Genomic DNA, 25,298 nt, shown 5'->3' with positions numbered 1-25,298 from the left:
GAGAGATGATATTATCTTGGAATGGATCTTTTTACCACATAAACCAAGTAAGAAACTGAAAACTTACGTGGAAAAAGTCTCTGAGTTAATTATAAAAGGCAAGTTGAGACTTCGTCAACTAGCAGGCATAGACCCAGCAGAAATTATAGTGCCTTTCACTGCTGATGAACTAAAGAAATCATGGGAAGATAATGAACCATGGCAAAGAGCTTGTGCTAATTTTTTGGGAGACATTAATAACAACTATCCAAAAAGCAAGAGGCTTAACTTCATAAAGAGAACATCTTGAATCCTTCCTCGAATCGTCCATGATGCTCCAATAACTGGAGCCCGTACATTCTATACTGATGCCAATAAATCAGGGAAGGCAGGTTACAAATCAGAAGACTTGGGTAAGGTGGAACAAAGTCCTTATGATTCTGTCCAGAAGGCAGAATTATATGCCATTCTTATGGTGCTAAGGGATTTTAAAGAACCTATTAATATAGTTACTGATTCACAATACGCAGAAAGAGTTATTTTACATATTGAAACTGCTGAATTTATACCTGATGATACAGAACTAACCTCATTGTTTATCCAGGTACAAGATTTGATTAGGAACAGGCTTTGCCCTATGTACATAACACACATCCCATCCCATACGGGTCTGCCAGGTCCTCTAACACAAGGTAATGCAGAAATTGATCAATTATTGATTGGTAGTGTGCTACAAACCTCTGAATTTCATAAAAAACATCATGTTAATAGCAAAGGTTTGAAGAAAGAGTTTTCTATTACATGGCAACAAGCTAAGGAGATTGTAAAAAAATGCCCTACTTGCTCTTTCTATAACCAAACGCCACTGCCTGCAGGGGCTAATCCAAAGGGCACCCAAAGGAATGAAATCTGGCAGATGGATGTGTTCTACTTTGCAGAATTTGGCAAATTAAAATATGTTCATCACACCATTGACACGTATTCAAGCTTTCAGTGGGCAATGGCTTTAAGTTCAGAAAAAGCTGATTCAGTAATCACTCATTTATTAGAAGTCATGGCTATCATGGGTATACCTACACAAATAAAGACAGATAATGGTCCTGCTTATGTCTCTAGGAAAATGAAATGGTTTTTGATTATTACAATATCAAGCATGTTACAGGTATACCATACAATCCTACAGGTCAAGCAGTCATAGAAAGATCAAATCGAACTATAAAGGATATGTTGAACAAACAGAAAGGGGTGGAAAACACCCCCAGAAATAGGTTACAAAATGCTTTGTTAACCTTGAATTTTCTCAACGCTAATGAGAAGGGAACAATGGCTGCAGAAAGACATTGGATAATGGAAAAGTCTACTGAACTAAATCAACCAGTTTATTTCAAGGATGTGCCAACCTCACAATGGAAGCCAGGAGATGTGCTGCGTTGGGGAAGGGGATTTGCTCGTCTCCACAGGTGAGGAAAAATTGTGGATACCGTCAAAATTAATAAAGGTTCATTTTGATGAAGAGAAGCCACTTGGAAAAGATAAATAACAATTCAATCACAAGGATGGCGATCATGCTAATGGTAAGTAATACAGATAGGTTGGGGGCAGGGTTCTTTTCTTATCTTCACAGGAAAATATCCATCTTCAAAGAATTTAAGGGACCCTGAATATTTAATTACTGATGGATGGACATGTTCTGTAAGCATTAATTTATATATATATATATATATATATATATATATGTCTTAAACTTTCTTTGCCTTTCCTCATATCTGTGTCTTTCTTTATATATCAGTATATGTCCTTGTTGTTAATGTTTAAATTTCCCATAACAAGCAACAAATTTTCCTACAGTAATCTTTAAAGTTTCCAGGATGAAGATGGGGCCCCATGACATCAACTCAATCTGGTTTTTATGACGTCATGAATTTTTTTTTAAAAGCGCTAATATTGGACCTGTTTTTTGGTACCAACTACACGAGACAATTTCGAATGGTGCACATTTTTGACAACACTCTGGCCAGACCTTCTCAAAATGCTCAGAGACTAGTTACAATTTTCTTAGGTCAAAGGTTAATTTGGGAATTTTACCATCATTTGCTTTCACAGGACCCCCTAAGAAGAACATAGCCCCCATGTCAGCTAGAAGCAATCTTAGAGGACGACATCCCCTCTCCCAACAGAGTTTGCCCTCAGGGTTAGGGACATCTTTTAGTGGTTGGTTTAGGGTTGAGGGGATGGGGTGATATTTTATGGAATTAGGAGTATTTTCAAAAGAAAAAAAAGGGGATTAACTGGTTTTATGGGATGATTGGTATTTGTGAATTACTGTTTTTAGAAAATTGTATTGGTACTGTTTCTTGTATATTGATATATTGAATATTGAATGTGAGTGTTCCTACCTCTATTTTTGTATAAGAGTATGCTTATAACTTTGTCTATATTGTATTGATACATCTACCATATTACAATGTCTGATACTATTTATATAATGACATTGTTTACAGTTGAAGATCATTGTCTTCATATATTGCACAGTTGTTTATTCTTTCAGTCTTCAAGTTAGATAGGTATTGAGAATTATATGTTTGTCATATTTATTTTTAGGTTAATCAGGTCTTTTAGATACATAGAGATTATATTTAGTATAGATAGTATAATCTTCAGCCTCTTCGAAGAGCTGTAGAAAATGGCCTTTAATCTAACCTAAAATTCTGTGCCAACAAGACACAATTACTCCTGGCAACGCCACTCTACTCCCGAGAGAACGTTGAGCACCAAAGACACTCCACTGGGAGCTTGTCTTCTTGGCAGAACTGGCCTTTGGGTTAAGAAAAGCCCATACCTCAACTTCTGACAAAGATACAGAATATCCCTAAGTGGATGAAACAGGATTGTCTTATCCTGCCAAGACAGGGTAGGATAGTTCTAAGAAAGTTCCTTGCCTTTTATAATGGTATATCAGTTATGTTAGGCCTTAGCCAAAGTTGGTTGACTCAACATTGCAAATGAGACTTTGGGTAATTGCCCAGGTAGTCAGTTGTCTCTGTCAATTGTTGCACATTTTGGATATCTCTCATTTGTTAAGTAATATTTATTCCCTTCTCAGATCTTTGACGGAGCTGAAGATTATATAATTGTAGTTACTCTCTACATTATGTAGACTCCTTGAGATAGAATGTTTAGCAAAACTTTTGTTCTCAATATTGTTTGTTATATTTATTATTTGTTATTATTGTATATAGTTGTATTTGGTTTAGTTCTGTCTTATTTAGACAAAAGGGGGCGATGTAGGGATAAGCCCCGCCCATTAGGGGGCATGTTCGCCTCGGGCTAATGTTTACATATAAATCTGCCGGTGCTCCCAGCTGGCCCTTCTTCTGCTTTCCTGTTCTCCGTGGGAACCTGTGGTTCTGTAAGTCTATTTCCCCATTAAAGCTGCATATATTTTTACAATCTGTCTGCATTCATTTACGCCGTTACATGTGCTAAATGAAAGAAGCCAATCACACTACATATTATATGTTTCCATTTATATAAAACACTTCTACAAAATCCCATATACAGAAAATAGATTAATGGTTGGCAGAATTTGAGATTTGGAAACTGGGTGAGACTGAGGCATAGCCATTGAGAGGTATAGGGTTTCTTGTTAGGATAAAGAAAATGTTCTGAATTTGACTGCAGTGACAGCAGCACTTCTGTAATTAGACTAAAAGTCACTGAATTAATCTTTTAAATAGTAGACTTACATGATATTTGACTTATATGGTGATAAAATAACTAACAGAGTTACCAAACTAGAACTAAATGTATATATCATAATTTTGGTCATTTTCTCCAGATCTCTGTAAAATCTATAAGATATGACTCATGACTCCCAGCAAAAATAATTAGATTTTAGGTATTATGCTTGCCCATACTTTGAAGACCTATGCCTCAACAGGAAGAAGAAAATATAATCAGAAACAAAAGAAAATAGAACACATAGATTCACAAACCTGGTAAGAAATACAAATAAAATTTTAATTTCACAAAAAGAGATCAATTTATAAAATAATATATGACTATTACAGAACTAAATGCCAACTATGTAGTATGTACTCTTTCAGCATTCTGCCTGGAAACATTAAAAGGAAGGAAGGGAAAAGGAGAAAAATTAATTATATGGAAATTTCAAAAAATAAAAAAGCTGCTAAGAAAAAAACTCTAAGATTACTTTAAAGTGCACTCCATTACTAGAGTAATGGACCAGAAAGATACTCTCACATCGCAGCAAATTCACTTGCCACCTTAACAAAACAATGTGTTGGGAGAAAGCCAGGTAGGACATTTCATTTACAGCTCTCTGATTCTTTTGCCTGTTTTCTCCATTCTCATTCCCTTCCATAAACACTCATGGTTTCACAGAGAAACCTCAGACAAGTTCGCATTAGACTAAGCTAAATAATGGCTCTACAAGAAACAGTTGGGAATTCCAGTGTCAGTGAGATAGTCAGATCCCCACATCTACTCCACAAAGTAGTGTGGCAGAGGAAAGGGAGCAGCAAGTGACTGTAACTGAAGAAATTCTGTGAGTGTGACAGACCACATGAAACTTAGAACCTTTTTGTATCCTATGCACTTTACAGCATCCTGCTGAATGCCACCCATTATAGACTCAGATATCTTTTATCCTTAAATTTCTATTCAGGATAATAATAGTCACCTGAAGACAAATTCTCAGATGAAAGTCAAACGTGAAGACTGCAAAGCATTTATGGGAGCCACACAGACACCAGAAAAGAACTCCCTTAAGCTGTCAGGCTTCTTTTTAAAAAACTTTTCTACATGCAGGGGTGGCAACTTAATAAAGTACTTATTTTGCCATCATGAAAACATACGTTCTAATCCTTAGCATACAAGCAAAAAGAAGCCAGGTGTGGTGTGGCACATGTTTATAAACCTAGGGCTGGGGAGGCAGAAGCAGAAGGGTCCTTGGGGCTCACTGACCAGCAATCCCAACCTAATCAGTGAGCCCCAGGTCCCAGTGAGACACCCTGTCTCAAAAACACAAGTGCATGGTTCCTGACAATATCCATGATTGACCTCTGGCTTCCACATCCATACATATGCAAACACACAAATATATACACACACAAAATTTTCTGAATGTTGTTTCAAAACACAAAAAAAATAGAATTTCAAAAAAGCCAATTATATTGAAATGCCCATTAAAATATTATAAAATACTAATGGTGATACAATAATATGTTCTTTATTATGACAATTAAAAACTATGGGAGGCAGAGATAAGAGGATCACCATGAGACCAGAGCCAGCCACAGATACACAGTGAGACCTTGCCTCATAAACCCAAAACAAAAAATAATCAAGAGTTATCAATAATTCTAATATAATAACTGCCAAATCTTCAAAATAATGATTAGCAAAAATGATAGTTGAAGGTATCTGCAGCAGAGTTAGGCATTGGGGCACAGGCCTGTAATATACACTTGGGAAGCTGACGAGGAGGATACAAGGTCCAAGCTAGCTTGAACTACAGAGCAAGAATCTGTGTCTCAAAATCTTACCTGAAGAATCTATGGTGTGATATGAAAATACCTGTGGTTTACTGACTTGGGTTGTTCTATTTCTGTGAAGAGACACCATTATCATGGCAATTCTTATTTTAAAAAAGCATTTAATTGGGACTGGCTCACAGTTTCAGAGGTCTAGTCCATTATTCTCATGGCAGAATGCATGGTGGCATGCAGGCAGACATGGGGCTGGAGAAGATGAGAGTTTTCATTGGAATCCACAAGCAGCAGGAAGAGGGAGTGACACTGGACCTGACTTGAGCATTTGAAACCTCAAAGCCCACCCCCAGTGATATACTTCTTCCAAAAAGGCCACACTTACTCCAACAAGGCCACACCTCCTAATATTGCCACTCGCTATAGGCTTATGGGAATCATTTTCATTCAAACCACCACATTTACTAAGTCAAAGACACAGCTAGGGCTGTGCATTATTATTTGTTGACTTTGACTACACTGACAGATGGAAACACTGAACAGTAACAATTACTCAAAATGATCTATTTTTTCTCCATTCAAGGTCAGGATCCCCTTGAACTCCATTCCATAGATCCTTAGGGAGATAAAAATTAAGGTGGCGAACTATTGTCTTTTTTTTAAAGTAATTTAAGACATAAATCTTTCCAAGACAGATATAAATGTGAAGATGTCTGCTAACACCATCTAGGATATGTTTTTCAGAAACAACATTTACACAAAGGTTTGCAATTCTTGTTTTTGTACTGCCAATGCCTCATTCCTACCACATAAAAAGCTAATATTAATAAATACATTATAAAATAGCATTAACTAAATGTTAATAAATAAAGAAATAACTTAAGTTCCCTTTTCTCCTGGACTATCTCTTGATGGAAATCCTGTTGCTAGTTTGGCTGACTGCCTAGAGTATTTTTGGACTATCCTTTAACCAGGGGAGAAAAGGCAAGTTTTATACTATCCTCAGAATTTAGCCTCCACCTACATTCCACATTTCTTGAAATTGTTCTCAGATTTCTTAATCAATATTGAAAGATGTAAAAACCTCCTGTGGCTATGAATTTTGGCATGCTTAATGGTATCCATGGAAACACCCTAATTGAAAACATTCAGCTCCGATTGGATCATCTCATCTCATGAAGCACTGAAGAGAATTTATTTAAATCCTCCCACATATTTGACACCATATAAAGAATTTTGAAACACAAGGTAATACAATATATGTCATGGCAGAAATCTTCTAATCTGACCATTCAAAATAATTCTAGGGAATTGATTCCAGGCAACCAAAACCAGGATCTGGGATGTAATTAAACACTTTGTAAATTTAGTGGTTGGTTTGTTGTGCAAATGGCAAACTGAAGTTGGGCAAAGCCTATGAGAAATTTGTTCTTTCATGCATCAAAAACTATTTATTGATTTACCCCATGAAGAGAAGGTGCTGGAAACTAGGAATCACTTGTCTCTCACCTTTGTTGATAACTTTGCCTCACATCTTAAATGCCTTATGATTTCTAATTGGAGCCAGTATCACTTTTCTGATTTGAGAAACCCACCACTACAAATAATAAAGACAAAAGATTCAGCTGTACTATTTCGCTCTTGTCCATGGGACATCTGTTTTATATTATCAATTGTTACTATTGTGGACAGGATAGATAATCAGACACTGACCTTTAAGAGGCCATTTTTTCTTTATGGTTTTTATATTTCTGCCTTACCTGTAAAATATACATTAAGATAGTATACATTAAGATAACCTCTAAAGGATTAGCATAATCAAATGTGACCTTACCCTTACCACTTTGTACTCAGCAATGCCACTCCTCCCGTTAGAGTGCCAAGCATCCTTCTGAAGTCAGCGGGAATAGCTCAAAGAAAAAAAAAGGAAGAAAGAAAGAAAACACAAGGGCAGAAGGAACATGGAAATCAGCCAAGGCTGACAGAATTTCAATAACCTAGGATTTGAAAAGCTGTAAAAATGTATTTATTATAAAGATCTTTCTGCTTATTATTATTATTAGCTTGTTTTTACTGAGTAAAAGATCTGTGCTAACGCCAGATGACCCAGAGAGCATAAGGAAATTGTTTCTGAAGGATAGTGCTCAGTAATCCAAAACAAGTCAAAAGTTGAGCCCCTGCTATTTGAAGAATACATCATCCACACAGAGAGAAGAGAAGGTAAAACACTCTTCTTTACGTTTTTATCCTGACTGGTTTATGACAAAAGAAAACAACAAGTGTCTGTGGAGTGCTCAGCCACTAATGGGAGATCTATATCATATGCTTATGTGTGCAAGAACACACACGCATGCATACATGACTCAGGGATCATTGATGGAGAGAAGGTGGAAAGACTATAAGAGCCAGAGACTGGGGAAGACAGAGGTGAAACAATGTCTTCTGGTCATGACAGGAACCCTGCATTCATCAATTTACAACAGTTATGGTTGCCTACACAAGTCCTACACGAGAAAGATCAAGCCAATCAATAGGCTAGCATGGAATAGGGAAGGGGTTACAAGCTCTGATCCCAAACTGAGGAGGTTACTTCTGAGAGTGTGGGGGCCCACAGTTGTGAGCCTGTTCTACCTTGACTAAAGGTCAGAGAGTTTGAGCTTACTTTTACTCTTTCAAAGTTGTTGACAACAGGTGTTGTAAATGCAGACTTCTTGTTCATTTCCTAGCCATCCCCCAGACCCAAATAATCACACAGAAACTATATTAATTGCAACACTGTTTGACCAAGGGCTCAGGAATTTTTCTAGCTAACTCCTATATCTTAAATTAACCTATTTCTATTAATCTGTGTATCACCATGAGACTGTGGCCTGTAGAAGGAGCTGCGGGTTGCATTCCTGCCACCCCACGGGCTGCGTTCCTGCCTACCAGTAAGGCAGTGTCTTTTTCCATCAGCAGCTACATGGTGTCTCCTTGGCTCCACCTACTCTCTCTATATATCTCTGTTCATATATAGAGAGATATATGTTTCTCACCTGGCTTTACTCTGCTAAGCCACTGGCCAAAACAGCTTCTTTATTAACCAATGGTAATAAAATATATTCACAGAATAGAGAAGGGAATCCCACATCAAGGTGTGGCTACAAACAAGAGATCCTGACCTACAGTGTCATCAATTAGTATTTTGAGTATAGAAGTGGATCTGCTCCACCTTGCTATTCCCGTTCCTTCAAAGGAGATTGGCAGAAGGTTTCAGGGAGTGACTGCCTGCAGGATACTTGGTCTATTCCTTATATCATGTTAATAAAGTCTGTTGCCTCCCCCTTCCTCTTTTGGAGTGAAGTTTATAAGCATGTGGAAAATAAACATGGGCTGTTCACTGAATTTCTCTCCCAGTGCTGCTCTGTGTTTCTGTCTGTTATTTCTCTTATATCTCTGTTCCTTTTGCTTAATAATTCTAATCCTCATGTTCATACCCTGGAATGTTCAAATTTCATCGAGGTTGGACCCTGACATGGGAAAGGGATAGATTTTTTTAAAGGTGGGAATCCTGGTAGGTCAACCACACTCAAGTGGATAATCCCGTATCTGTGAGTTTATTGGAAGTACAAATTGGAATCAATGGATTATTTTTTAAATAAAACAAAGTTGTGGAGTACTCATAGATGTTATGAAATTAGTAAGGGTATATGTATGGGTGGACTTTCAAGGGAGGGGATATGTAATGAAGTAATATAAAGGAAGAAAGGGGACATAACAGAACAGGAAGAGTTAAATAGGGTGAAGGATGGGAGGGCAGGGTAGAGAAAGGAATATGGAGAGAGATAACTCACAGTTAAAGCCTTGTGAAAAAGTCATGGAAGAAGGTCCTTGAAATACATAAAATATTCATATATAAAATAATCCATATGATGTTATCCTATAATGGAAACAATATCCCAACTCAACACCATATGCTAACAAATTAAAATCCCAGTAACAGGAATAGGCTACCTCTTTTTGGCTTGTTGGCTAGTGGGATCCAACTGATTCTGAAACATTATAGGCTACTGCCATTGTTCTTGGTTATGTTCCAGAACTTGATGGTAGAGTCTATTGCTGAATATACCACATACTGAGTCACAAAACATAGAGAACTCAGGCAAGTACTGACCTGGAAGCTTTATACCTACTGGCTAGCTTTCATAGTGCTGGAAGTTCTACGCATACTAACATATAAGAAAAATAATCATCAATCTTACCCATCTGTGAAGATATGAGCTACAAGACTGCCTTGACAAGCTTTGGTGCAATGGCAACATAGATGTTCCAGGATTAACTAAAACCACTTTCTGATTGAATTTAAAGCCTGCTGTGTGAGATGGAACCCATATCTGACACCAATATCAGAATCAAGGACCCATAATTAGATAGGTCACAGGACCTATGAAAAACCTAGTATTATTCTGCTACATGGACATAGTATTAAAATGACTTATAAAATGACTCATTGCTATATCCATAGATTAGTGCACCTCTTAACTCTCATCAGAGAAGGTCTTTATTGCAGCAGATGGCAATTTAAACAAAGACCCACAACTGGCCAATGTGCAAAGAATAAGAGACTTCAGAGTACTCCACCCTATATAGGATGTTTATATCATACTCAATCCCCCTAAGGCCCAATGTTTGAGGAAGATGGAGCAGAAAAGTTGTAAGAGCCAAGTGGTGGATAACTAAAAGGAAATAGTGCTTTCTAGACACAACAGGACAGTTGCACATAAGAACTCACAGTAATTGTGACAGCGTGTATAAGTTCCAGACAATCAAAATGCCAGCATGGAGCCAGAGGTAGGGGTGGGGAGGAGCTAGTTTCATGTAGTAGTTTCTGGGGCAGGAAAAGTCAGTTTTTGTTAAAGTTTTGACACCTGATAGGCTGATCATATTCCAGGGAGGCCTCACGCGCAAGAATATTTGGATGACACAAATTAGATTCAATGGGCTTGAAAATAAAAGTAGAAAACATGAAGATGGGTGGTTAGGGAGGTGGGGTGAATCTAGAAGGAGTTAGGAGGTTGAATGTAACCAAAATACATGTACAAAATTCTTTGGTTTTTTTTTTATAAAAAGAAGACTGGAAGTTGAGGGGGTAGAGAATAGTTGTAGAGACAGATCTGGGAGTAGTTCCTAGAAGGAGTCAGAGCTGAATATGATCAAAATACATGGTATGACATGAAAGTATGCAAAAATTAAAAAGAATGCAAGAAATAAATATAAGTCCCATCTAAGATCTAAAAATTTTAGAATCACATTAAAAAGAAAATCAGAACACTAATTGTGTATTAAACTTAAAGTCCTGTCATCCTCAGATTATCATTTCAACTATAATCAGTCAATGTATACCTTATTGAGATAGTTTATATTTTGGTTTTAATATGTCTAATTAAATACATTAATGTAAGTCTTCTGCTAGTGTTTTATGACAATAGCATGTTTAGTGGTTTCATATTGGACAACATAGGTCTATAGTTTCATTTTATATTTCTGTCAGTTTTCCTATCTGTGTTGGCTAGTTTTATGTCAACTTGACACAACTGAAATCATTTAAGAGAAAAAAGTCAAAATGGGAAAATATCTTCTTAAAATTAGGGTATAGACAAGCTTGTAGGACATTTTAAAATTAGTGATTGATGAACCCATCAATTATTGGTGGTGCCATCTCTGGGCTGGTGGTTCTGAATTCTATAAGAAAGAAGGATGAAACAACACTTTAGGGTATATATCCAAAGGATGCCCAATCATGCCACAAGGACATGTGCTCAACTATGTTCATAGCAGCACTGTTTGTCATAGCCAGAACCTGGAAACAACCTAAATGTCCCTCGACCAAAGAATGGATAAGGAAAATGTAGTACATTTACACAATGGAGTACTACACAAAAGAAAAAAATAACGACAGCTTGAAATCTGCAGGCAAATGGATGGGTATAGAAAACATCATATTGAGTGAGGTAACCCAGATCCAGAAAATTATCACATGTACTCACTTATAAGTGGTTTTTTTAACATAAAGCAAAGAAAACCAGCTCACAAATCACAACCCCAGAGAACCTAGACAACAACAAGAACCCAAAGAGAGACACACATGGATCTAATCTACATGGTAAGTAGAAAAAGACAAGATCTCCTGAGTTAATTTGGAGCATGGGGACCATGGGAAAGGGTAGAAGGGAGAAGAAAGGCCGGGAGGGGAGCAAAGAAAAATGTAGAGCTCATTAAAAATTAATTAAAAAAAAAAGAAAAGAAGCTGAGAAAGCCATAAGGAACGCACAACTAAGCAGCACCCCTCCATGGCCTGTGCATCAGTGCCTGCCTCCAGGATCCTGCCCTGTTTGAGTTTCTGTACTGAATTCCTTCAATGATGTATAAGTATAAGCCAAATAAACCCTTTACACCTCAAAAAACTAAATACATGGTATGACATTCTAGATAAATTAATAAAAACGTTAAATAAAATAAAATACTTTATTAAAGTAATATACATTTTGAAAAAAGGAAAATTACAATATTAAATACTTTTACCAATACTGAGTTGAATTTTAAATAAAGACCTCCACTTCATCACTGCCCTTTGAGAAGTACCCAGGGACCACGATAGTATGAACATCTAACATGTAAGCCACATGGAAAGCCCTGGAGGACATGACACAGCATGAAGATAGGCTGGCCACAGTCATTGAAAAGCTATTCATAACGGTGATGAGGCAATCCTGGAAACAGAACTCCCGTTTTTAACCATCCAATGCCATATAGAGCAGAGATGAACAGCCAGGCATAGGCATTCCCAATACATGATCAACATGGCGTGAAAATGGTCACTACGAGGTACTGGGATGGGATTTTAGGCAACTAAAACATGTTACCATGTTCTGCATACACTTTGGTACAACCACAGAAGCAATAATAAGAGAGCCTGAGTCTTCAGACAAGAATAGGTGAATGAAAATCAAGTCAGGTATGTTGGTACATGCCTATAATCCTAGCACTTGAGAGAATGAGGCAAGAAGATCACTTCAAGGTTGAGACCACCTTGAGGTACATTGTGAGTTCAAGACCAGCCTGGAATTCATGACAAAATTCTGTCTCTAACAGAAGAGTGGTGTATGTACTCACCCATAAGTGGATATTAGATGTAAAGCAAAAGATAAACAGACTACAATCCACAGCTCCAGAGAAGCTAGGTAACAAGAAAGACCCTAGGAGGGACATATGGATCACCTAAAGAAGGGGAATTAGATGATATCTCCTGGGTAAACTGTGGGGAGGTGAGCAGTAACGAGTAAAGAGGAGGGGATGGGAGATGAAAACTTGAGGGAACTGGACGGTTGAGGGGGGAAAGGGATGGAGTGGGGAGCAATGAAAGAGAGATCTTCATAGAGGGAGTCACTATGGGGTTAGGGAGAAACCTGTTGCTAGGGAAATTCCCAAGATTCCACAAGGATGACCCCAGCTAAGACTTGTAGCACAAATAATAAAAACGCAGAAACAGATATTGGGGTTCAAGCTAAAGATCAGAAAAGCAAAACAGTCAGACACTGGCTCTTGCCTCTATCTCAGATAGAAATGGACAACCCTGCCTCCACATATCCTCAGACTGAGACTGAGAGTGAGACCTGTTTTCTCCCATCTTATATTCCTTTCTAGTGCTGAGATTAAAGGTGGTCTGTATGGCTTACTAGTGAGGCTGCTGAGATTAAAGGTGTGTGTCACTACTCCCCGGCTTGTACGGCTTACTAGTGTGGCTGCTGGGATTAAAGGTGTGTTATAGTGGTATATTATTTGTATTTTAATAAATAAAGCTTTCCTGAAAAATCAGAGGACAAAGCAGCCATACTAGTCAGCCATACAAGCCAGGGAGTGGTGACACACATCTTTAATCCCAGGACTCAGAAGACAGAAAAAGATGAATTTCTGTGAGCTCAAGGTCACCCTAGGCTACACAAGATTGAATCTGTCTAAAAGAGAAACAGAGCTCACACAAAGGTGATCTCTGCACTTAGGATCACACGCCTTTAATCCCAGCACTAAGGAGGTGGAGACAGCAATGTGGCTGGGTGGAAGCTGGAATATAAAGAGGAAGAGATAGGAACCCAGTGGAGTGTGGAGTCCAAGGTTGGTGGAGAGCATTGCAGGATCACCCTTTCAGTCTGAAGATTTGGTAGAGGTATTAGGTCTCTAATTAGCTGTTTTGCTTTTCTGATCTGCAGGTTGAACCCTAATATCCGTCTCTGGGTCTTTATTATTCATGCTACATTTGGCACAAAACATTTGGAGTACAAATTCATGAAAAAGGAACTACAAGTGGCTGGAGTCACTGTCCTACCAGCTATGATTTTCTTTTTTTTTTTTTTCTCTCCTGGCAGGCTCTCCCTGAACACCCTTCTTGGACTGCTGCCAAACTAGATAGCTGTTCTGAAATCCAGTCAGGTTTTTACTGTTCTACATAGCAGCAATCAGCCTCACATCTTCATCAACATCAGCAGTAGATTTGGTAAGACAACTGGGAACTCTTTTTTCTTTTTTTTTCTTTTTTTTAAAGCAATCTTTTTTCATTTTACATGCCAATCCCAGTTTCCATTCCCTCCTCTCCTTTCATTCCCTCCACCTTCCCCCTACCCCACCCCCATCCACTCCTCAAAGAGGGTAAGGCTTCCTATGGAGAGTCAACAAAGTCTGACACATTACTTTGAAGTAGAACCAAGACATTCACCCCTATATCTAGGCTGAGCAAGGTATCCCTCCAAAGAGAATGGGCTCAAAAAGTCCAGTTCAAGCACGAGGGATAAGCCTTGATCCCACTGCCAGTGGCCCCACAGACTACCCTAATAACACAACTGTCACCCACATTCAGAGGGCCTAGTTTCGTGCTAGGCAGGTTCTCCAGCTGTCAGTCTGGGGTCAGTGAACTCCCACTAGCTCAGGTCAGTTTTCTCTGTGGGTATCCCCATCACAGTCTTAACCCCTTTGTTCATATTATCACATCTCTCTCTCTCTCTCTTTGACTGAACTCTGAGAACTTGGTCCGATACTAGCTGTGGATCTCTGCATCTGCTTCTATCAGCTGCTAGATGAATTTTCTATGGTGACAATTAAGTTAGTCATCAATCTGTTTACAGGGGAAGGCCAGTTCAGGTACCCTCTCCACTACTGCTTAGGGTTTTAGTTGGGGTAAACTGAGTAAAAAATTGAAAACTTATGTATAAAAGGTCTCTGAGTTAATTCTAAAAGGAAAATTAAGACTTAGTCAATAAGGAATAGACTCATCAGAAATTAAAGTGCCTTCTAATAATGATGAAATTGACAAATTATGGGAAGAAAATAAACCTGAACCTGGCAAAGAGTTTGTAGTAATTTTTTGGGAGAGATTAACAACAAGTATCCCAAAAGGAAGAAAATTCAGTTTATAAAGAGAACTAACTGGATCCTTCTTCGCATTATACAGGACACACCAATAACTGGAGCCTCTACATTCCATACTGATGCAAATAAATCAAAAAAGGCAGGTTACAAATCAGAAAAGTTCAGTAAAGTAGATCAAAGCCCTTATGATTCTATCCAAAAATCAGAATTATATGCTATTCTCATGGAACTAAGGGATTTTAAAGAATCTCTCAACATACTTACCGATTCAAAACATGATTGTTTTGTATACTGAAACTGCTGAATTTGTAACATATGATACAGAATTGACTTTTTCATTTATTCAGTTACAAGATATAATCAGGAAGAGGAATTATTCCATATACATAACACACATCCAATCCCATACGGGTCTGTTAGGCCATCTAGATCAAGGTAATACAGAATTTGATCAATTGTCGATTGAAAATGTGCTGAAGGCCTCGGAATTTCATTAAAAAATCATGTCACTAGCAAAGGTTTAAAAAAAAAAAAGACTTTTCCATCATGTGGCAACAAGCCAAGGAAATTATAAGAAAATGTCCTATGTGTTCTTTTTACAACCAAATGCCACTTACTGCAGGAAGTAACCCAAAGGGTACTCAAAGGAATGAAATCTGGAAGATGGAGGTGTTCCATTTTGTAGAATTTAGAAAACTAAAACTAAACACCACATCAATGATACCTATTCAGGTTTCCAATGGGCAATTGCTTTGAGTTTGGAAAAGGCTGATTCTGTAATCACACATTTGCTAGAAGTTATGGCCATCATGAGTATACCTGTACCAATAAAGACAGACAATGCTCCAGCATATATCTCTAAGAAAATAGAAGCATTTTTGCTTATTATAATATAAAGCATATTACAGGTAAACCACACAATCATTCAGGGAAGGCAGTTACAGAAAGATCAAATCAAACTCTAAAAAATACATTAAATAAAAAAGAATGATAAATACCCCCAGCAATAGATAGCTTTATAAACTTTGAGTTTTCTAAATGCTAATGAGAAAAGAACAACAGCTATAGAGAGACACTGAATAGTAGAAAAAACTACAGAATTAAATCAGAGGATATACTTTAAAGATGTACTAACTTCTGAATGGAAACCAGGACAACATGTGTTACATTGGGGAAGTGTTTTTGGTTTTGTTTCCACAGAAGAAAAGCTATGGATACCATCAAAATTGATAAAGATTCAATTTGAACAAGAGATACCTCTTAATTAGAAGACATGATAATGATATTCATCAAATGGCATGGTTTTTAATCTAAACTTGCTTACCAAACTAACAAATGCTTTTCATTTGTCAGATATAACTTGCAAAAAGAGAATTTCCCCAAGATTGGGGTTGGGGAAGGGTTTTGTTTCTGTCTTTTCAGGAGAATAAAGGTATCCAGTTAAGGAATCTAAAGACCACTGGACAAATGAGACATCTAAAGAAAAAGGACAAATCACTCAGAAAAAAATCTCAAGAAAAAGAGTAAATTGGAAATGGTATATCACATTTCCAACAGAGTAAAATTTCATAAATCCTCCCAAATGTTTGTTTCTGGTATTCACTACAGACATATAATGCAAATGATCTTTTTGTAGTACCAGTTCAATTAAAGATTAAAGCTTGCTTTAAAGTTGGAGTGTGGCTCTCTCCTTTTCTAAACCCAAGCATGCTTATTAAAGTGAAATCCAAAATCTCTGACTCATATCAGAAGACCCACCTAATATGGCACAAAAGAAAAACAAATATTTAAAAACTATTTTATTGCTACTAATCTCATAATCCTTTGGTTTTATAATGAATCTTAAACAGCTTTTCTTAAAGTATAAATTTTACAAGACATATATATATATATATATTTCTGTCATGATGTTAATGGTCATATAGAGTACTAACTAATTCTAGATAAAGGTTTCATCTACCTTCCTATACATGATTTTGGATTTGAGTCTCTATCAGTTTTCTGTCTGGTGGCTTGGCTGCTTTACTTTTCTGATCTTCTGCTTGAATCCCAATATCTCTGAGTTTTTATTATTCATACTATAGCAGGTGCCACCACTGCCTGGCTTTTATGGCTAACTAGTGTGGCTGCTGGGATAACACAAATAATATACCACTATAAAGACTCCTAGCATAGTGGAGAGGGAGGCCGAACATGCCCCTGTAATCAGGTTGATGACTACTCCAACTATCATCACACAGCCTTCATCCAGCAACTGACAGAACCAGATGCAAAGATCTACAACCAAGCACCAGGCCAAACTTCAGAAATCCAATTGAAGAGAAGGAGTAAGGAATATAGGAGCAAGGGAAGTCAAAATCATGATAGCGAAATCTACAGAGACAGCTGAACCAAGGTCGTGGAAACTCAAGAGCTCTAGACCAATAGCTGTGGAGCCTCCATGGGACTGAACTAGGCCCTCCATATGTGGGAGACAGTGGTGAAGCTTGGACTGTCTGAGAGACTCCTGGCAGTAAGACCAGGTTCTATCCCTGGTGCATGAGCTATCTTTATACTTTTCACTTTCTCCTCCTTTTCTTTTTCTCTTTCTTCTACTTTTGCTTCCTTTTCCTTCTACTTTATTTTCTTTCCCTACCCCCACTTTTTAAAATTAAATTTTTAAATTTTACATTCCATCCACAGTTCTCCCCCCACCCTTCCTCCACAGCCAACACCCAATCCACTCCTCCCAACAGGTAAGGTCTCCCATGGGGAGTCAACAAAGTCTGGCACATTAAGTAGGGGCCCCTCCCTCCTGCATTAAGACTAAGCATGGCATCCCATCAAAGGGAACGTGCTCCAAAAAGTTAGCTAACCAACTCTCAACTGACCCACCACTGGGTCAAGAAAGAAATTAAAGACTTCCTAGAATTCAATGAAAATAAATGCACAGCATACCCTCCTATACACAAATGATAAACAGGCTGAGAATAAAATCAGGAAACAACACCCATCACAATAGCCACAAATAATATAAAATATCTTGGGGTAAGTCTAAGAAAACAAGTAAAAGATCTGGATAACAAGAACTTTAAGTCTTTGAAGAAAGAAACTGAAAATGACACAAGAAAGTAGAAAGATCTCTCATGCTATTGGATAGGTAGAATCAACATAGTAAAAAGGATAATTTTACCAAAAGCAATCTAGAGATTCAACGCAATCCCTATCAAAATCCCAACACAATTCTTCACAGACCCTGAAAGAATAATACTCAACTTCATATGGAAAAAGAAAAACCAGGATAGCTAAACAATCCTATATAATAAAGGAACTTCCAGAGGCATCAACATTTCTGACTTCAAGCTCTGCTATAGAGCCAAAGTAATAAAAACAGCTTTGTATTGGCATAAAACAAACATATAAATCAATGGAATTGAATCTAAAACCCTGGCATTAATCCACACACCTATGAACACCTGATTTTTAACAAAGAAGTCAAAATTGTACAGTGAAAAAAAGAAAGCATCTTCAACAAATGGTGCTGGCATAACTGGAGGTTGACATATAGAAGAATGCAAATTGATTCATATTTATCAACATGCACAAAACTCAAGTAAAGTAGATCAAAGACTTCAGCATAAATCCAGTTACAATGAACCTGATAGAAAAGAAAGTGGGAAGTAGCCTTGAATGTATTAGCACAGGAGACCACTTCCTAAATATAACACCAGTAGCACAGACACTGAGAGCAACAATGAATAAATGGGACCTCCTGAAACTCAGAAGCTTCTGTAAGGCAAAAAACGCTGTCAATAAGACAAAATGGCAGCCTACAGAATGCAAAAAGATCTTTGCCAACCCCACATTGGACTTAGGGATGATCTCCAAAGTATATAAAGAACTCAAGAAACTAGACAGAAAAATACCAAGTAATCTAATTAAAAATTAAGTATATATCTAAACAGAAAAATCTCAACAGAAGAATCTCAGCACTTAGGAGGCAGAAGCAAATGAATCTCTTGTGAGTTCAAAGCCAGAGTGATCTACATGGCAAGTTCCAGGCCAGCCAGAGTTACATGGTGAGACCCTGTCTCAAAAATGCAAAATAAAACAAAATAAAACAAAAATATTCAAAGAAAGGAGGACAGAAAGATGATAGGGAAAGAAAAGATGGAAACAAAGAAAGAAGAGGGGGAAAGGAGCGTCAGTTAGTTGGCAAAAGTTTGCATTCACATTTCTCTAGTGAATTCATGTTAGGTATATTCAGTCTATATGTCTGTCATCATAGAAGGCAAATCTACAGTCGTGGGCATGCTAAGCAGGCACTGCACCAATGAGTTTTATTTTATGGTTATTTAAATTTTTGAAACAGTAGTTCTACAAATTTTCCTAGACTGTCTTTGAATTCATTCTGTAGCCCAATCAAGCTCTGAATTTGTAATCTCCTTGTCTAAATCTCCCAAGTAGCTGGAATGACTGGCTGGCACCATCAGGCCGACCTTTAGATCTGAACAGTTTTGAAAACTTTTTAGTCGTAAATTTTCAGTCTAAACATTAATATAAGGGGTTCCATGGTATTGATCATTCTAGTGTATCATATCTAAAAATACTACAGATCTAAATAATACTTTGACCAAATAATCAAAATTACAATTATCAACAAGAAGCAATAAGACACCTTGTGGACACATACATCACTTACCCAGTACTTTAGTCAAAAAAATTAACCAAACTCAAACTTAGCACATACTTCATGATACATCCTTCTACAAAATGCCAGTGTAATCAAAGAAAGTCTAGGCATGGTGGTTCATGCTCAGAATCCAAGCAATTGGGAAGCAAAAGTAGGAGGATTGCCACAAGTTAGAGGCCAACATAGTCTATAAAGCAAGTTCCAGATCAGCCAGGACTCTGTAGTGAGACCCTGTCTCAAAAAAGAAGAAAAGAACAGAGCAGAGAAATGTTTATGGGAACTATTTCAGATCAAAAGAAATGAAAGAGCTATAACAAATAAATTCAATATGTCGTCCTGGCTACAGCCTATAATAGAGAATAACAACTCCAATAAAGAACGTTTTAATAACTAATGAATTTGAAATACAGATCAGAAACTAGAGCATTGCATTAATATTAAATTTCCTTTTTCTTGTTTTATTTTCTGTTTTGCAGTATTAAGGGTTACACCTAGTACTCATTCATACTCTACCACTAAGCTATATCACCAGCCCAAATTTTTTATATTGGAATTACAATATATATACATATATATAATAAAGGTTTCAAACTTAAAGCTTCAGTGGTAAACTGTAAAAATCAACTTTTCACTAGCTATTATAAGACTAAAGACAAAAAGAACTGCATGTAAATGCTATAATCTAGTTTATGGACATATTTCTTGAAAATTCTGGGCTTGCAACATATTGTTAGGGTTATATATTAAGGTACAAGAAGTATGATACATGCAACTTAATATCAAATGAGTTTGTAGAGAACAACAGTTGTATAAATACAGACATATAAAATAAGAGAGGAGATAGCCGGGCATGGTGACAAATGCCTTTAACCCCAGCCCTCAGAAGACAGAGGCAGGGGGATCTGTGAGTTCAAGGACAGCCTGATCTACAGAGTGAGTTCCAGCATAGCCAGAGCTACACAGAGAAACCTGTCTCAAAAAATAAAGAGTGGGAGAGGAGACAGAAGAGACAGAAACAAGAGAGGGGGTAGGAGAGAAACAGGGCCACTGTGACAACTGTTAAGTAAACCTAGGTCAAAAGGCATATAAGATACCTTAGTGTTATTGTTATTTCCTACAAGCTTGAAATTACTTCAAAGTAAAATGCCAGCCTGAAACATTAGTCACTACATGACAGACACCACTTACATAACCAGAAATGCTCATACTGGGAAGAAAATCTGTCTGTACTGAGCCCTGAACGTTGGGGAACACAGTGGCTAGAGTTATGCTAATACAATAGGATTCCAACATCATTGATCTTCATTTTAGTAGGGCATGGCTCTATTTATCTTAGTCAAATACTTACCATAAATACTTTATAAAGTGAGATGGAGTGACCTACAATGAACACTAAAATGAATGCACAAACTTTCAAGGAGAAATGGAATATGTGCATTGTCTCAAAGCATCTCTCCTGAGATACTTGAACTATAAAGGGAGAAACAGCAATTTAACAGGAAAGAAACTGCAGATTCCAATTTACACAAGAAATCAAGGTATGTGACCAGTAATAAGACCCACCAAAATCATACCACAATAAGATGCTAAAAAATATGCATCAATACACAATCTAATTTGAGCCACACACACAAAAAAAAAACCAAAGCCAGACATGGTGACTTATAACTGTAAGTCCAGCATTCTGGGGGTAGGGGCAGGAAGATCAAAAGTTCAAGGTCAACCTCAGCTACATAGTGAGTTTGAGGCCAGCCTGGGTTACATGAGTCGGACTATGTAAAAGAAAAAAAAAAATCAAACTCTGTTGAGAAAAAATAAATGGCCCATAGTCTTCAAAAATATCATGAAATACAAAATTAAGAAACTATTACAGACTAGACAAGACTAAATATAAATTAAAGCTAAATGCAAGAAGGGATTCCAGATAGGATCCTACATCAGAAATAGACCAGCTGTAGAAATACTGATGAAGTCAAATCTGGTGGCACATGCTTTTAGTCCCAGAACATGGGAGGAAGAGACAGGAAAATCTCTGCCTGGCCTACATTGTGGGTTCCAGGACAGAGAGACCCAGTTTCAAAAAAAAAAATTTAAAGGAAGGCAGGAAGGAAGGAAAACAAACTGATGAAATTCAAAAGCAGTTATGTAGTAATGAACCAATGTCAACCCAAATGTTATTTTTACTTCAGATTTTGCTTTTGTGTTTCTGTTTTGAGATAAGCTATCAGGGTCTCATCATGCAGGATGGCCTCAAACTTGAAGTAATCCACCTGTTTTCTGAGTATTGAGATTCCAAGCATGCACTACCATGCCTTGAGCTCTGCTGTAGTTTGAATGAGAATGACCCCCCAGACTCATATATTTGAATGCTTAGTCTGCAGTTGGTGGAACTGTTTAGCAAGGATTAGGAGATGTGGCCTTACTGGAGGAAGTGTACCACTAGAGGATTATCTGTGAGGTTTCAAAAGCCCACACTATTCCAGTTAGCTTTCTCTGTCTTCCTCCTGGGTTGTTGCCTCAACTAAAGCCAATTGCTTTAGTGTCATGCTTTCCTACCTGTCTGCCTGCCTACTGCCATGCTCCCCGCCATAATGGTCATAAATTAACCCTCTAAAGTTGAAAACAACTAAATGCTTTCTTCTATAAGATGCCTTGGTCATGGTGCTTTGTCACAGCAGTAAAAAAGTAACTAAGACAAGTTCAATCTCCTATTCTTTATTAAAGATTAATTTTTATTTACTTGTGTGTATACATATGTGTGCCTGTGTGATCTTCTGTGTACCATGTGTATGCAGATGCCTTTGGATCCCCTGAAACTAGAATTACAGGTGGCTGTGAGCCAACTGGTAGATATGGTGGGATTCAAAGCTACGGCCTCTGCAAGAGAAGTAAGCACTCTTGAGAGCTGAGTTATCTCTCCTGGCCATCAATTAGTTCATTCTTGATAATGGTGCTATGGTTTTATGGAAAGTTAACACTAAGGAAGTGGAGTGTGAATTAAATTATTTTTGCAACTTCTCTATAGGTCATTTTCTTTAAACTCATCTCTTAAGGGACAAGTGACTACTCTGAGCAGAGTGAACATGCACATTCATCTCTGCTCTCAGAATCCACTGGAAATAGTCATACAGGGCTCTTTTTAAAAAAAAAAAAGCTTAAACCTAAAAGCATAAAATAAGGAAGTGGAGAGCAAACTATATGGCTGGAAAACTAATGTATAAAGGTGACAGGAAGAAGGTTAATTCATACAACTCCGTGTGAGGGAGTTTCCACATCTCTCTGGGGTACAGCGAGACCTGGAGGCAGGTGGCATTTTGGGAACACTTTCCCACCACCACTTAGCAAATCTCTTACTCTTACTGAAGGAGTCACTTCAGGCTTAGATTTTCATTTATCACTCAAACATGAAAAAGGAAATAAGCAAAACTAAGTGTTCAAGATTTCCTAACAGTGCTTCTTGTTAGGAGCAGACATTTGTGCACTTCTGGATGCAGAGTGGTCAATGTCCATATTTTGAAGTGCTATCCTGCATGCCATCCACCTCATTCAGTGGGTGACACAGCATTTCTTAAAAGCATTTGTAACCAGGCACTGGAACTGTCAGTATTCAGCTCTACAGTTATATAAAGCTAGCCTATTTTGACTTCTGCTTTGGAACCTTGTTGACTTCTAGAGGATGATTCAATCTCTACTCCCCCTACTCCCAGATCCTTGGATCCTATCCAACAGCCAGTCTGAAAGTTTCAATGCCAATTAAGATACCATAAGTCATCAAGTATCCTAATTTTAGAGGGGCAGGCTGTATTCAAAATAGATGAAACATTAAGCTCTGGTGGCAAATGCCTATAAATCCATCACTTATATAGCAGAAGCAAGAAGGATGCCCAAGTCTAAGGCCAGCCTTGGGTTACATTCTAAGATCCTGTCTCAAAAACAAGCTAACAAGACAAACTAACAGAAGTAAGTGATGGAGGAAGGTCATTTGTCAATAAACAAACTGCCTTGGCCCACTTAATAGGCCATCCCTTAGGTGGGTGGAGTAGACAGAATAGAATGCTGGGAGGAAGAGGAAGTGAGCTCAGATGCAGGGCAGCTCCTCTCAGAGGCAGAAGCGATGAAGCAAGCTGCCTGGTCAGACATGCTGAATCTTTCCTGGTAAGACTGAGGCTACACAGATTATTAGAGATGGGTTGATCAGGATATGAGAATTAGCCAGTAAGGGCTAGAGCTAATGGGCCAAGCAGTGTTTAAAAGAATACAGTTTCCGTGTAATTATTTTGGGTATAAAGCTAGCCGTGCAGGAGCCAGGCAGGACGAAAAGCAGGACCGCAGCTCCCTACTACAGATGGCGCCAAGACATGGGGCACTGAATCTACAGAAAGCCTGAGGAAGCTTGGGAAAGAATAGAGTAAAGCATGTTTTCTTGGTAGCAACAATTTCTCAGGTCTGCTCTGCTTGCTAGAGGCAAGCAAGTGCTCTCATCTAAGAGAGGCTTCCTGACTCAGCTTCAGCTGTGAAACCTTGCAGCTCATTTAAGAGGTCCTGCCATGAAACACTTAAAACGGTGTTGGTGAAAAGCTGACTGCATGCTTGTTTGTTTTCAGCCGTAGTAGGAAAAAAGTTGTGCTGTTTTAAAATGCTGGCTTTCTGGTCCGTCCTGCCAGGGCAAACTCTGACTGAGGCAGGAGGTCAGCTACAGAGAGAGCATTTGAGTGTTGTAGCTTGTTTGCTGGAAAGGACCTTGAAACGCCACAGAGTTGTGGTGATAAACATGGCTACAGCCGGTACCTCTGCCATGAGGCTGGAAAGCTAAGGAATGGGCTGGATCTAGCTGGCAAAGCCATGGCTTTAATCCTAGCCATATTGCTCAGTAATTTAAAGGCTCATGTGGTCAGAAAAAGAGAGAGATACAGTAAAGAGAGATTCAAAGACAAAGAAAACCTTTAAATGATTTACAGTGTACTTAAAAATATATGCAGGCTAAATGTTAAAGTTCCTAAAAAATTAATAAGGAAGAAAGAGAGTAGTTGGGTGTGGTAGTACATACCTTTAATCCCAACACTTGGGAGACAGAGGGAGATTGACCTCTGAGACTTCAAGGTGTAGTAGCACACACCTTTAATCCCACTGCCTGAGAGGCAGAGAAAGACAGATCTCTGTGAGTTCAAGGACGGCCTGGTCTAAAGAGTTATTCCAGGACGAAGATATACAGAAAATATAAAATAAAAGTAAAAGTAAACAAAATAGAGTTAAAATAAAGCTGCACAAAGATGGAAACTACACAGAGAATCTTGATACTGTATGCTATTATGCTCTCTTTGAATTGTTTTAATGCTGAGGAAGGAGCAACAGATGCTAAAAGATATTTGTTTATAAATGCTGCTGAATTAATCCAAGATAAATATTTTCAAAATACCTTGACTTCAGAATTTGGATCTAAGGATATGATACTTTGGAAAAGAGTTTCTTCTTTTGTTTTCACAGAGGATGAGACTCTTTGGATTGCTTCTATTTCAATATGGTATGATAGACCACGCCCTCCTGAAGGGTTGCTGTGAACACCTTCAAAAAATTACTTTGCTCAACTGCCGACTGAGAGGAACCTAGCACACAGGTTATACCATGAAAGACCTGATTAACAGCGCCCCCATTCAGCAGGAAGCAGTTTGGAGAGAAGTAACTGCGCCCATATTCCCAAATATTGTTTATAAATGTTCTTTTACATTTAAAGGGGGATA

At 37.9% G+C, this 25,298-nt stretch overlaps 1 protein-coding gene across 11 annotated transcripts in view; it reads right to left on the bottom strand.

The window, feature by feature from the left end:
• Reps2 (RALBP1 associated Eps domain containing 2) overlaps positions 1-25,298 on the bottom strand; it is a 294,750-nt gene that overhangs the window by 232,448 nt on the left and 37,004 nt on the right. The window lies entirely within an intron of this gene.

The sequence above is a fragment of the Chionomys nivalis genome, chromosome X (assembly GCF_950005125.1).
Source record: "Chionomys nivalis chromosome X, mChiNiv1.1, whole genome shotgun sequence".
Lineage (NCBI taxonomy): Eukaryota > Metazoa > Chordata > Mammalia > Rodentia > Cricetidae > Chionomys > Chionomys nivalis.
The sequence above is the reverse complement of the archived record's forward strand: the minus strand, read 5'-3'. Positions and strand labels throughout refer to the sequence as shown.